The sequence below is a fragment of the Geospiza fortis genome, unplaced genomic scaffold (assembly GCF_000277835.1).
Source record: "Geospiza fortis unplaced genomic scaffold, GeoFor_1.0 scaffold194, whole genome shotgun sequence".
NCBI classification, from domain to species: Eukaryota; Metazoa; Chordata; class Aves; order Passeriformes; family Thraupidae; genus Geospiza; species Geospiza fortis.
This window is the reverse complement of record NW_005054322.1, coordinates 2,428,856-2,444,216: the sequence shown is the minus strand read 5'-3', so window position 1 is coordinate 2,444,216 and position 15,361 is coordinate 2,428,856. Positions and strand designations below refer to the sequence as shown.

Here is a 15,361-nt window from a genome sequence, read left to right as displayed (position 1 = left end):
AAATCCAGAAATCCACCTCTCTGCTCAAGCAGACCCTTTCTGTATGTTCATGTGGGCATGATGAGACACACTATATCCCCTCCAGGCTTAATTATGTGACACAGGACTGTGAGTGAAGGTGGAGGCCAGCAAGGAGCTCCAGCAAATCTCCATCAGGGCAATTTTTCCAGCCAGAAATAGTCTTGTGGAACCCCCACCAGCACTGCTCATTCCTCTTAGTCTGTATTCCAAAAAAGAATGTATTTCCATATTGTGGCTTTGCTCTAAGTAGTTTAAGACAGCAGTTTTCAGCCTCAGTTGTGCTGCTAACCTCTCCCAGCCACAAAAAATCACTGTGTGGCCCTATTATCATCACATTACTTAAAATAAATACAAACATGGCAAGTGCTTCTGCCTTTGCTAGAAGTATCTTGTGTCTAGAGTCATGGACTCGGGTGTTAGAGGAGGCAGTTCAGTCCAAAAGACCGTTTTCTGTTTTGCATAAACTACATAAATTTTTCTGGGTCAAGGATAAGACTGTATTGCAAGTAACTCTCTGTAACAAGTCAGTAACAGAAGAAATCAGAATATGCCTCTTTTGACAGAGGGCAAAGTTAAAAAAAAAAAGATAAAAAATAAAGACAGAAGAGTAAGTTTGTATAACTCAGTAACTTTTGACATTTTTAATGCCTTCCTTCCAGGAAAATGGAAGAAGCGGACAATGCTTCTGATCATTGGAAGGGACTTGGGGAAAGTCTTGCCCACGTAGGAAATCTGTGTTGTCAGAAAAGTGTCCATGACAGGCAGTTACTCATCTGAGTAATTCCTTAAATGTTAACCAGACTTTCATAAGCAGATTTCCAAATAATTGAACTGACCAGAACTTTGCTCCAGTGCTTTGAGGACTATTCCTGGCGTAAGAGCCTCCTTCATTCCTTTTCTTTTCCTCCAGTAACAAAGTAAGAAGAAACCTGAGTTTTGCTTTTGATTGTTCCTTATGATCAGCTCTTGACAGGGACTCAATCTGTGCTGCTGTTGCTGCCAAAAAATCCCCCATGGCAATGCAAAGTTCCTTTTTCCTTAGTACAGACAACATTTGCAGGCCTAATGAAAGCATTCTCTTCCAGGCTGTTGTTTTCTCTATACTTACTACTGCTACCATGTCTCATGGTCCTAATGCTAACATGACTCTTTCCTGAGGGAGTTACTCACAGAGGTGAGTATTTCATCACTATTTTTCCTCCCTCTGTGTGTGTATGCTTTCTTTCTGATATATCTTAGGAATTTCTTCCTTCTTGTTATTATTGGTCTAATTTCAAGATATATGGAAGCTTTGGTATTGTGTATTGGAGATGAAGCTTTGCCAAGCAATTATTTTTCTTTTCTTTTTTATTTTAATTTTTCAGGATATCATTGGTTTGGATAGCAGATGCAAATATGTAATCTCTTCAATATGTCATCTCTTCAATATGTAATCTCTTCAATCTCTACAAAGATTGTATGGATTGCAGTCTTCACGTGTATATTCTATGTTGCAGAAATGCATCCATGTTCTATTGGTTAATACCACTTTTGGCCCATTTTATCATCTGTTCATGATGGTGCTGTACAACGTCTAATCATGCTACACTGATAATAAGAAAATAAGTGTTTGCATGATACAGTTCTCCATTATATTATAATGGAGAAATTACTGCTGTTCGTATTCCTGTTAAGATCTGCAGTAATTTAAGCTCAGTTGTAGCTGCTTTGATTTAAGTGGTTATATGCTCTGAAATGTTATGGTGTTCCCTACCTTTCTCCTCTCATGTCTCTCCAGTCTCTCCCAACTGGTTGGGCTGCCTTACCTGTGAGCCTGCTACTGCTCTGGGCTTGGGTGGCTGACTTTAATCTCTCTTTCAGTGCTACGCCAGTCATAGTAAAACTCTGTGTATTTTGCTCACATTTGGGCACATATTTTTAGGGTGTTTTGTTCTAGCTCTGTGCTCTGCTGATCCCTGGATACTTGTAGCTGGACCTAGCTTGGTTGGAAGTAATAATTGTCCTTAATTCAGCGCATGTGAGACCACACCTGAAGTATTGCATCTGATTTTGGTCTCCCCAGTAGAAGAAAGGCAAAGGTAGACTGAAGCAAGGCCCCTGGAGGACCACCAAGATGTTCAGTGAGCTGGAGCAGAGGATATATGAGGAATGGAGAGATCGGGGACTGTTCAGATCAAGGGAAGGTCATTGGGAAATCTTATTGCTCTCTAAGATAACCTAATGGGAGGGGATGCCTAAGTCAGACTCTTTTCGAAGGTGCTCGATGATAAGAAAAGAGCAGACACAATTTGGAGCATTTGAAATCCTGACTGTATATATTTGGAGGGAAAAAAACCCCATCATATGTGTGATCAAAGACTGACACAAATTGTCCAGAGAGGCTGTGAAATCTCCAACCTTAAAGTTGTAAAAAACTTGACTGGAGAAGACTCTGAGCAATCTCCTTTAAGCACAAGAGGACCCTCAGTGGTCCCTTCCAATATAAATTATTCTGCGGCAACCTTAACCTCAGAGAGAAAGAGCAGATGATACAGGCAGCTTTGAAAGTCTGGAAGGGAAGCTCTGGGAATCAGTCTCCAGAGAAATAGCATTTGGGGGATAGCTAGTTACAGAATCATAGAACAGCCCAGATTGGAAGAGACCTTGAAGGATCATCTGTCCAACATTTTATGGGAAAAGAAGCCTAGATGAGATTACCTAGCACCCTGTGCAATTGCATCTGGAAAACCTCCAGAGACAGAAATTCTACCACATGCCTTGGGAGGTTGTTCCAGTGATTGATCGTTCCCAGAGTAAAAGTTTATTTTTCGTATTGAGCTGAAACCTCTCTTGGTACAACTTTCATCCCTTGCCCTTTGTATTTTCCCTATGTCTCCTTGTAAAAAGAAAGCCTCCATTCTCTTAGCGGCTGCCCTTTAAGTACTGGAATACTGTGATGAGGTCCCCTGAGCCTTCTCCAGGGTGAAGAGAGGCAATGACTGAATGCAATTTTCATCCAAAGTTTTATAAACAGTTCCACTGAAAGAGAGGAGAGCAAGACAGCTGCAGGAAGGTGAAGGACAGAGACAGTAACTCTAGCCAGTTCTGATGCCTTGAAGTCCCATCCTCCCAGATTTCTCTCCTCAATTTGCTGTTGCTTCTTGGGCCTGAAACTGCAACAGTGTCCTTGGTTCTCGGGCTAGAAAAGGATTGTTTTGTCTAAGTAAACTGTGAAGAGAACTTGCTAACACTTTATACGAAGTTCAGAGTTTTGTACTAATGCAGTACAAAATCTGAAAAATATAACAGCTAAAACTTAAGGCATAATTCCCTCTTCTATTTTTGGAGGACTTGGAGAGGAACTGGGCACAGAATATCACTGCTGACCTGCAGCTTGTCCAGAACTGCTGTGGTTTAATCCCAGCCAGCAACTAAATACCATGCAGCCACCCACTCACCCCATCCCCCAACACCCCTTCCTGTGGGGAGGAGAATTGGGAAAAAAAGTAAAAATTGTGGGTTGAGATAAGAGCAATTTAATGAATGAAGTAAGATAAAATTTAATATTAATAATAACAATAATAATGCCGCCAATGATCATAATAGTAGTTAGTCAGTAATGAAAAAAGGAGAGAAATAAACCCCAAGGAAAAAAGTAGTGCACAACACAGTTGCTCAGCACCAAATGAGCAAATGCCCTGCCTATTTCTGAGCATGATCTTCTATGGTATGAAACATCCCATTGATCAGCTGGGATCATCTGTCCTGGCCATACTCCCTCTCAACTCCTTGATTGGCAGAGCATGGGAATGTGAGCAGTCCTTGACTCAGTGTAAGCACTACTTAGCAGCAATTAAAACATCAGTGTGTTATCAGCCTTATTCTCATACTGCATCCAAAACACAGCACTGTACCAGCTAGTAGGAAAATAATTAACCCTATCCTAGCTGAAACCAGGGTAAGGACACAGCTAATAGACAATTGATGTGGAACACTGGCTGACTCCTGTACTCCTACATGAGATCAGTAAGCAGAATCCTGAACAAGAGGCTCACAGTTAGGCAGGGCTGCCTGTCTTCCTTTGCTCCCTGCCTCACTGCCTGCCTTCAGTCCTTGGTAACACCCAGGCTGCTGTCAGCACAGCAAGGAGGCTGATGAGTATCATTGCATTAGCCATTATTAAAGGCTGTTAGCATTGTGTGCTGTGACATGTACCTGGTATTTATTACTTTTTCTCTGGATTGCATGGTATCATCTTGGATGGATGTGAGCCAGTTTTCAAATCCTGCCCTTCCTCTTTCTCTCCCACGTGTGCAAAATCCAGCTGTGTGCAGCAGGTATAAAAGTGCTGACCTAGAGAGCCCATGACAGCCAGCTGCACTCCCCTATTCCCTTTCTCTCCTGTTTCCATCGCTCATTTTTCAAACGAAGCAGTTCTGCTCTTTCTGGTGCTCAAAATGGGAACTGTGCTTCTTGGTGCAGAAGCTTTCTGCCCTTGCCATCAGTCACACAAGGAGTTCATGTGCCACCTGCTCCAGTTTAGGAAAAGAATGACTTGTACATGTGCAGGGAGAGCCAACTAGTCTTTAATTCAGTTTTCAAGCATGTAGTATGTTTTGCTCAAGCAAATAATTAATTCAGTTCATCATTTCAAGTTTGTTAGAGAAGCAGTCTCAGTAAAGCATTGTTCAGCAGCTTAAATCCTAGTAAGTCTTTAGAAGTATAAATTTTACTGTGGCATCTTCTGATCAGTGAAACAGGTCTTGTGCTGTCTGGTCAGCTTTCTTCCATGTCACAGGTGCCTGAGGGAGGGCAAACAGAAGCATGAAACCTTTCATGAGAATATTCATCTTCCTTACACAGCAAACATTCCCCAGATTGCTGTTCATTGATAGCTTCACCCCATAGCCACCTTCCCACAACAGGTCCCTGGACTGAGGAGTCAGAGGCCTCAACAGTACAGAGGAATCACCATCTGAATTGCCCTGTGCAGTAAACATGAGGTTGGATTTCACTCTTTGGGTGCTGGTGGAGCTAGAGATGAGGTACGAACTCACAGACTTTGTGCTCAGATAGTCAACGGAGGAAAAGACACGTGTCATGCTCAGAGGGTTAGAAAAGTGGAGCAGCCTCTGTACCTGCATTGCAGAAATGTGGGTGAGAAAATACATGATGAAGTGAGGGTGAAACTTGTTGCCGTGAAGAACTGAACAATAAACAGCACCTGTTGCTTCTGTGCTTTTTGAGTGTCTTGTATGAAATGACCAGATCCTTCAGGACACTGCTGTTCATTATTTATTGCATTTGGCAAAGCTGAGTATGGAGAAGATGCAACCTAGGAACCTCTGGAAACTAAAGGAGGCATGAGGAGTTGTTGGTTTGGGTTTTTTTTTCTCCCTCTGAGAACTTTTTCTTGAAAAGCAAGTAGGACAGACATAAAAGGGAACATTCCCTTCATTGTTGTGATACTGGCGAATTAAGATATCCTGGGAGAAAGAGTCTAAACAAAGGGATATGCTGGAGTGTAAACATATTGTGTGAATTGGAAGTTGATAGCAAAGAGCTGCCTACCAGTGAGTAACTTCACAACGTTTCCATCAGTCCAGGGCATTGAGTATCCCTGCGTGCTCAACCAAGTGTTGGCTTGTTTGAGGGCTGGGAATTGCACTGTTGGAAATGACAGGCTGCCAAGCTGTTCTCACAGATACAGGCAATTTTTGCAGTGAGCCAAGAATTAAACTTTATGGCCAAGAGTTAAACATTGTAAACCTGTGTCAAATAACAACCCTTTTGCAGTTCATATGCCGTTTATGCATTTGTACCATTAAAGAATAAGTCTTATTTGGAAATAGGAAATTTTGAAATCTTTTAAATTTCCCTCTTTACATACTGTTCTTGCACTATAAGAAGGCATCATCTGCTGCTTTTAAAATGTACTCTAAGCAGTAAGACTTGAATAACAAATGCTACATTAAGCTAAAAAACATCTTTAGACCAGTGGGTTATGGCACTGAAACCGCCTGTTCATGAAAGCTCAAAATTCTTCAACTTTAGAAACCCATGGAAGCACATAAATCACTCAAAATAAACCCACAGAGAAATTACCTCTCCTTCCCCACTGCTGCCCTGCTGTGGGAAAGACCTTTTACTATCCCTGATTTCCCCCCGGAGTGAAATCACATCCACCATTCAATACAAAATTAATAAAAGTATATAGAGCATGTTGAGCAAACACTGACATATCCCCAATGGTGAATTTACATCCCTCCATTCTGTTTAAAATTAATAAAGGAAGACAAGGCATACAAAACCAGCATAGGAGAGTATGAAACCCCTCACACAAAGCCCACCACAGCTTGGCACTGAGGGTGAGCTTCTGCGCCGGAGTAAGCGGCTCTAAGCATGAGGCAAATCTTGGGGTGGAAATGCTGGTTGCCTTCCTTGGGCAGGTTCAGGAGGGCTGCCTGGCAGCATGCCCAGTGGATTTGTCACTCAGGAGTGGGAATTGCCTGAGCTATTTGATGTGTTTGCAGTGTGTCTGTGACATTCCCTCCTTCCTGCCAGTGATGTGCAGGATAAAAGATGATGTTTCAATTGAAGCCTTGCTCAGCTGCATCCCACCTTCCACTTGCCTTCTGCCCTTCCCTCTCCCAAAGGCACACTGCTGTCATCAGCCTGCAGTTATGGGTCTGTAAAAATGTTCTGTGATCTGAACAGCCAGCCAAAGGCTTCATGGGCTGTTGTGATGGACCAGGGACTGCTGGAGCAAGGGATTGAAGATACTCTGAATGTCTGTGGCATTTGCCCCCTTTAGAAAATTGCCTCATTTTAGCATAGAAAATAGGTAAGCATCCTCAAACACTCCTTAGATAACCTGACTAATGATTATTTGCTTCTCAGGTACCTCTTTATGAACTGGGAGGCCTGGCATGGAGGTCAGATACCAGCAAGATGGGCTCTCACAGTTATCCTACAGAAATTAAATATAATCCCTTATACTCAAAGCAGTCAATAACCTCTTCTTTACCAGCACCTGTTACATCTGTACCCTTCAGAGCTGTGCCAGACCCCTCCACAAGTGCCAGCCATTGATTCAGCTGCAGAAACTTCCCACAGCTGATCGTGAGCAGTTGGAAACTGTCAGTTTTCAAAATGTTTATGGCCACACATTTCTGAAGAGATGAGCTGTCTTTTGTTGCATGCTGGCTTCAGGTTAAGCTATTTTTTATCACTCTCATGTTTTGTAGACACCGCTGGTTACTCCCAGGTTTGCAGCATCAGCTTCTCCCATCAGTTCATGTGTATTTTATGAGCCCAGAGATGTTTTGGCAGAAAGTGGAGCTGTGCCAAAAAGAGTTGTTCCTGCTTTTCTTCATACCTGACTTTTTTTCTGTACTTGCAGCATCTGAAGAAGGGGAATGCTATAGCTGTGGCAAGGAAAAGCTGCCCAAACTGCTTTGTAGAGTGATGGCTGGTGTGCATATTTACAACTGTCCAGGAGCAGTATGTCAACTGTGTGTCTTAGGCTCCTTACCTACCAACTCCTCACACTGCTTCTGAGAGATATTGTTCCAGTCTGTGGTGGTCTGTTGGAGATGTGCAGATGGTACTTTGGTTGCCACAAAAGTAGGATTTATTTGGGGACCGTCTTGCAAAGACTCCAGAGATTTTTTCAAGCTTGATGTCCCATGTAGGCTCACACCAAGGCATCCCCCTTGTGCCCTGTGGGACAGACCCACAGTGTCCTCCTTCGACCAGCACTTCAGTGGGTACAAGGCCAAGCTGCTAATCTACAAATTTCAGAAGCACATTTTGCAAGCAATGCCTTTTAGCTAACTTAAAGGTGAACTGCTCATTTGGATGAGCAGCTGTGTTAGGTAGGATGAAGCTGTTGCAAGAAAACATCTTCCTTCCAAGAAAATTCCTTTCTGTAGGCGAGTCTTTAGTCATCTTTGTAACCTTTGTCATCCTGTCCTCCCTGGGGAGTTTACTCTGTGACCTTTGCTATTCTACCAAGGCACCTCATAAATTATTATTCTTTTAAATGGCACTTAGACTGTCGTTGTGACTGCTAGCCTTGAAGATTTGCAGTCTACTCTGTAATTTTGAGAGGGGAAAAATGGTTTAGTGACAGAAGAAATATTGTTCTTCACGATAAAACTACTTTTGTGTTTCATTTTCCACTCAAGTCATTCATATCCCTGTCACTAACCTCATTCAGGTCAAGGGCTTGAGGCAGAGAATGGGCATAATATTTTTGGTCAGACTGATGCATCTGAATATTGCAAACATCTATAATTTTGAATTGAAATGAACATTGTGTTAAATCCTCAGGCAGATATTATCAAGACATAATAGATTACTGAAGTTTGCATTTCTTTTGGCAATTCAGACCAAGGCTCTGTTGACTGGTTATTCCAGACATTAATGAACCTGTTTACACAAAAGGAGCTGCTCCTTGTGGCTGCAAATTAGATCCTGGATTCTGAAAACTTTGTAGGAAAATCTGTGGGCCAAGTAGTTGAGATAATAATGAAAAAAATTAATCAGGCACACATTAAATGTGAAGCATGGAAGAAAACATCTGCAGCACTCAGTGGACATCTGGGTAACATACTTGCAGTGCTGTTTTGCCAGCTTACATCTGGAGTGGTTCACGAGAAGAGACCAGATGCTAGTGTGAAATAGGTCATCATAGCAGCAGGGCATCAGAACAGAGGCATTTCTTTTTTTTTCTTGCAGTAACAGCTATTTCTTTTTATTCACACCAATTATGAAAATGTTAGCCAAGTATGCAATGTGAATGCATGTATTGTGACAAGCCAGTACTCCTAAAGGGTGTCAAGGTAGAAAAATAACCTAACCAGGAGGCTTCAGGGAAGCAGCCCTTTTGCATTACACACTGACTATTCTTTAACAGACATAGTGATTACTTTTTGTTAAGATTATGAACCTTTTCCCTCATGCTTTATTTTTGTATTTAGTAGAGATTTTACTAAATGCCTTCTAGGTGGCAAATGCCCAGAAGCAAAGATGCTAATTCAGGCGAGTTTCATCAGTCATTTCAAAAGAGAGGTCACACAGATAAGAGAAATGAACAGTACACAGTATGTGAAGCAGTGACATTCAGTGAGCCCTTGTCACTAGCAGCCATTAGCATGGAGGCCTGCTGTTACCTTTCAGTGCTTTATGTGCTTTTCTTGACCAGGCAGGGAGCCTTTGGAGCACTGCAGCACTTAGTAGCATACAAGTTATTGTTTCTTTCTTGAATGCTTTATATTTTTAGTACCATTTAGATTTTTCCATGCCCCCTTGTGCATCTAAATTTTAAAGAGAATCGAAGAATGCATAATTCATATCTGTCCCAGAGGTAATGGAATGACTCAATGATATCCGTGAAGGAGATGATTTTAAATTTCATGTCTTATGCAAGAGGTCGTATTTATACAAAAAGTACAAAATTGGTCTCAGGGATACCCAGATAATTATCCTTACGATAATGAGCGTGGATTCCAGGCGGGAGTGTCACAGGAAACATTAGTGTCTTGTGTGTCACCATCCCTTATTATCACAGCGTCACGGTCGTCGTGATCGAAAACTTAGCAACTGATAGATCTCAGGCTATGACTTGTATTTTGACTTGGAATACCACTTCCAGGAGGTGTGAAAAGACAGGTTTGCTTTGATTCTGTTGAAGTATTCATGCAAGATGTGAAGCATTTGTTTACTGCTGAAATTCTTTCCTTCATTTAAAGGAAAAACAATCGTTTATTGATGTTGGGCAGAACCCACCAGTAAATGCTTTGTCAGGCAGCACAATTCCACTACACTATTTCTACTCTCCATTCCCAAAAGCCTAGAAGTGCCATGGCTAGAAATAAGTGTCTGGTTCTGTGATATGCTATATGTTTGAAAATACACTTTATGATCTGTATTACAGACAGTTCAAAGGGAATATAAATTGGTGCAGTATTCTCTCTTTTCTTCTAATCCAGTTCCATATATACATTGAATTTTTACCCTGAAACATTTCTTTAAAAGCAACTTCCACTTTGCATTTTTTTTAACTTGGACTTTGCTATATTTGTGTAATTGTTATGATCTAGCTGCTCCTCTACTGTAAAATTTAATATTTTTCAAATATCCTCTAAACCAATTCTACTCTGACTTTTAGCATTGTATATCCAAGGAGACAGTTGATTTTATTTGCTTTTCCTTTGGAAACTTCCTAGTTTTAACTGTACTTTCCACTTTTTGCAGGATTGGCCATGAGAATTTGTAGAGTTTGAAATTTGGAAGTTTGGAAATACTGTGATGGGGCCACTGACAAGTTACCTTCCTGTGTACAGGTCTGTAAAATGTATTGTGTTCTGACTATTTGTCATGGTTTAGGAATGGTACTCTCCAATTTAGTGTTCCCGCTGAACTCCAAGCTGTATGTTGCTCACTCCCCTCTTCTCTCCCTGCCTCATTCTCTCCTTTCCTCCCCCTTCCTCTCCTCCATGGTGGAATGGTGAGGAGAATGGGAGTCACAAAATATAAAGATCACAAACTGAGATACGAACAATTTACCAGAAACAGCAATGAGGTAAGAAAACGAACAGTAACAGCAACAATACTAATGACAGAGCGTGTAAGAGAAAGAAATCTTCTTGCTGACCCCATGAAAACCTCTGACAATACATGGCCACTCTCTCTGCCATGCTACCCCAGTCCAGAAGCAAGACCTTCCCCCTGTCCTTGGAAGATGATTTGAGGTGGTACAGGATAACCTCTGGGTCCTAGCCATACCCCATCCTGGCTACTGCAAAAATTAACCTTGCCCTGGCTGGAACCAGGACAGTATTTCAGCATGTAGACCCCTATACTGACTTGTTATCTTTTTTATTTTGAATGCCTGCAAGCCAAATCTAACTTTATGCTGGAGAAAGTGTTGTGAAAAATTAATTTTGTTTTTCACCAGATGCTTAGGACATAACTCTGTTCTGTTACTGTTGTACAGATGTGGAGTAACCCATTCGTCTTTCCTTTGAAGTGAATGATTGCAGTTTATAGAGTTGAACAGCAGAAAGGAATTGGGCCTGTATGTCATTTTCTTCTCACTGCTCTGCCTTTCAGTATGTTTTGGAGCTGCATTACCCTAAAAGGCCGTGCAATCGATTGCTTCCACCCAGGCTGCTCATATGTGAGCAGCTGACCACAGTTACAGCTGTGGATATTTTCAGAAGTACACTTAGCAGACGATCAACAGAATTACTGAGGCTTTTGGGTCAGGAGGAGCTCAGGTTCATGGAAAGTTTACAAAAATGAAAAAAAAAGTTTATATTTAAGAGACTGTAAAAAGAGCATAATAATAATGGCTTGACTCATGTAGTGTCAGCATGGCAAGGAGTGGTGAGAAGCCTGTAGCTAATGCTATGTCCTTGTCAGCTGAAATGATAGTGTGGCCAGCGATCACTCTGATTTAGAGGGTAAAAAACACTCCTCTGCATTTCAATATGTTTTTCTATGCAGCTATATAACAGAGAAAAATTTTATTTCTTACTGCTTTCACAGCTAGTACTGAACAGCATTTTAATAGAAATCTGCTAAGAAAAACCTACGGGAATCAACTTTTCCATCTGGGTGGTCATACCCTACTATTGGTCACACGTGGGGTCTGTAGGAATTGTATGCCCTAAATAATAATTTTCAAAAATGTTCATTTTTGAATATACTGTATTTCATTTGCTTGGTTTACCTTGGCGTGCTTTGGGTGTTACTGTTTTCCCTGTTGACTCCGTAGTCACATACTGTTTTATTAGTCTGTAGGAATTCTGCAGGAAAAGTAGCCTGTAAACCTTAAACAAAGTCGGATGGATTTAGGAGATGAGAGGTATTCAAAACAACTTTTAATTCATTCTTGGAAATTATTATGATAATATCTTTTAACGCCAACACAGCTCCAAGACACTTTAGAAACTCTTTGAACCTAGATGTAAACCTCACACAAGGGCACAGCTTCTATAATGAGCAAAAGCCCTACATCAGACTGGTTGAGATACTGCAGATACAAATCTGATAATGCTGCCTTGGGCCTGTGTTGAGTGAAAGATCTGTGTTCAAAAATAAGTAGCTTTTCACTGTAATTGAACAACTGTTGAATGATCTGTGTCATCCTAAGGCTTTGACTGCACTGCTTCTTTCTTTAATGATGATACCCCTTCAGGCAAAATTTGTGGTTTTCTTAGACAGAGAGTGGGGAGAAAGAAGTGCAAAACACTGGAAGACATTTGGAATAGAGGGAGAAAACTAGTTGCAGTTGGCATTTGCTAGTACTTTACTAGTAGCAACAGCAGCTTTATAAAATCTTCCTTTCCAGACCTGTCTATGAGTGTTGTTTGAATCACGCCTCACCTAAGGCTTCCAAGAGTTACTGCTAAAATTGCCAAAGCAAAGTGAGGTTGGGCCTGTGTCTTAATAACGTGATACAGATGGAATCAACAGCTGCCATGTGGAGAATTTTTAGGCAAATCATTTGTCTAAAACACATTTTAAAAGTTTCCTTGTTCAGCAGTCTAGTTCTTGGAAATTTGTGATGTACATACAAATTAGTATTGTGCCATTTAAAAAGAGGATAAATGTGATATTCATTTGATATGTGTACATGTTAGATGTATGTATATTAAGAGGCATAAAGTTGTTGGGTAAGGATGTGCTGTACCCTCATTATAATGCAGAAGCAAAGGGAAACCAATTAAATTAAAAGGCAAGACAGTTCTACTGAAAAGAACATAGAAAGTATAATTTCCCCTTGGAAAGTATTGCCCCAAGGTGTTATCAAAAGGTATTGCCAGAAATAGATATTTACATTAATAAGAATGCCGTCACAGATATATTTTACCTTTATAAAGAAGTTAGAGTGGTTACACAGCAGTGGCAGAAGGCTGAACTCACTGATCCTCAACCGGGGGTCCGGGTGAAGCTTCTTCTCCAACTGTCCATCTCTTGTACCACTTCTCTACAGTGTCTGGTATTGATGTTGAATGGAAACAGGACAGTGATCTAGCTAAATAATTAGTTTAACCTGGGTCAGCTGTTTCCATTTATTCCATGTCTTTCACTGCAAATTTCAAGGGTTTTTTTTGTCATTTGTAAGTATCTCCCCTTGTTTTCTTAATCTCTTGTTTATTTCCTGCATATGATCCCTCAACTCATTCTCCAGAGAGGCCTCTTTTTTCCTGAGATCTTTATTACTTGTTCTTGCTTTGTTGGAGCTTTATTAATGTATTGCTCGAGTTTCTAAGGTTTTCTGTTGGGGTCACAAAATACGTCTTGGGGTGTCCTCAGACCTTTGCCCTTGACACTCCTGTGGTGAAACAAGTATCTTGGTTTTACAGGGAGCAGAGAAAAACAAAAGTTGTGAAAACAGTTCATGGCCATCCACCACATGGGATGAGGAGGCTCTGACTCCTGGGGCTGGGCTCCTCTGCCCTGTCCTCCTGTTACAACCTCCTGGGCACACGGTCAGCATGGGCTGGCTCCTGGGGGTGTTTGGTGGGGGGAGCACTGCTCCGTTGTCTTGCTGCTTCTCAAGTGAAGAATTCACAACTAGCAAAACACAAATCTGTCAAAAAACACGGGAGGGAAAGGGAGAAGGAAGACGAATAATCTGGGGAGGACACTTTTCTACCGTAGCTTGTAATCATGGCAACTATACCTTTGGTCTCCATACCGGTGCTGTGCATGGACCTGCTGCTGCACTGGATAAAAATGCAGAAAGGCAAACTCTCTGTGCCACCAGGCTTTGTCAGAAAGGCCAAATTCTCTGTGCCAACAGGCTTTGCTCTGGGCTCAACTGTTCCACCAGTGGAAGGTTGCAATGAGAAAGCAGAGGGAGCTGGTGCATGAACCAGGACTGTGAAGGAGCACGCTTATTTTTGTGCATCTTATATGTAAATTACCTGGCTACAAAGAGACAGGAAGGAAAGGGGATGTTACTGCCTGGAAATATGCCATATGTGCATTTGATGCATATATTTGAATTATTGAAAAGATGGAAACAAAATAGTTTGGTAGCTGGAGAGAATCTGTAAGCTAGATGCTTGAAGGAAATATGGGAAGATAAAATGGGAAAGTAGGGGAAGTGACTCTCACAAAGCTGCCATGGAGGGAGAATTGTATTTTATTAGAACAGAAATCCAAACAAGACTGTGATTTTGTAAAGACTGTGATTTTGTAAAGACTCTTGTGTCCAAATAATGAGTCTTATGTGCAAACTAATTACAAACACAATGAGCTGGTGCGCGGACTTGAGCATAAGTCTTGTAAAGAGTGACTGGGGAAGCTGGGGGTGTTTGAAAAAAAGGAGGCTCGGCGGAGACCTTATCACTCTACAACTGCCTGTAAGGAGGGTGTGATGAGGTGGGAGTTTGTCTCTTCTCCCATATAACAAGCAGTGGGTGAGAGGAAACAGCCTCAAGTTGCACCAGGGAAGGTTTAGATTCGATATTAAGAAAAATTTCTTCACGGAAAAGATTGGAATAGCACTGGAACAGGCTGTCCAGGGAGGTGGAGGAGTTACCGTTCCTGGAAGTGTCCAAAAAACATGGGCATGTGGCTCTTATGGACATGGTGGGGAAAGTGGCCATGCTGGGCTAACAGTTGGACTTGATGGTCTAGGAGGCCTTTTCCAACCTCGCCAATTCAATGATTTTATATGCATTTTTTATTTTCATTTTTGAATGGTGGCTCAGAGTGTCTGTAACCATCCAGCTCTGATTTTTTGTTGCCCACAGCAAGCCACAGAGCAAGTTATTATGAGAAAATCTAGAATGGCAGTGTGCTCACCTGAGTAAAAGCTGTGGCCAGAGGAACGCAAGAGACTGAAATTCATATGTATGCAGGGAAAACAAGCCAGCAATCAACCCAGACAGCAGATTGACCTTCTGCTGGATTTTGTGTTTTGAGTTCTTTTCAAGGTATTTCTAGGAATGGTTGCAAGTACCTCCTCTGCTGGAGGAGCAGTCCAGAAACATCCTTAAATACTTGCCTGTTGTTTAATGATAGCTACTTCCCAGAAGAATGGGAAACCAGTTGAGAGACTCCTGCAAAATAAGCAAAGTTTTCATAGGCTCAGATTAGGAGTAAGGGTCTTTACTCACCTCACTTTGGTGCCATCATCTTCTGCTTCAATGTGGCACTTGGATGATAATCTTTGCTGATCTTAATTCCTGAGGCAAAACATAAAAAGAAGGGATATCTTTAGTGTCAATGGTCAAGACCACCTTAGGGACACCAAAGATAATTTGGCTCATTTGCCTTCACTACCAGCAAGAGTTGTCTAGATAATCAGAGAGAGATGTTTATCTAATCTTCCAGT

At 41.5% G+C, this 15,361-nt stretch overlaps 1 protein-coding gene across 2 annotated transcripts in view; it reads left to right on the top strand.

Annotated features, from left to right (window-relative positions):
• ENOX1 (ecto-NOX disulfide-thiol exchanger 1) overlaps positions 1–15,361 on the top strand; it is a 285,547-nt gene that overhangs the window by 29,056 nt on the left and 241,130 nt on the right. For both annotated transcript variants that reach the window (XM_031056831.1, XM_031056830.1), the window contains exon 2: positions 10,261–10,349. The gene's annotated coding sequence lies outside the window, so the exon portion shown is untranslated. The remainder of the gene's footprint in view (positions 1–10,260; positions 10,350–15,361) is intronic.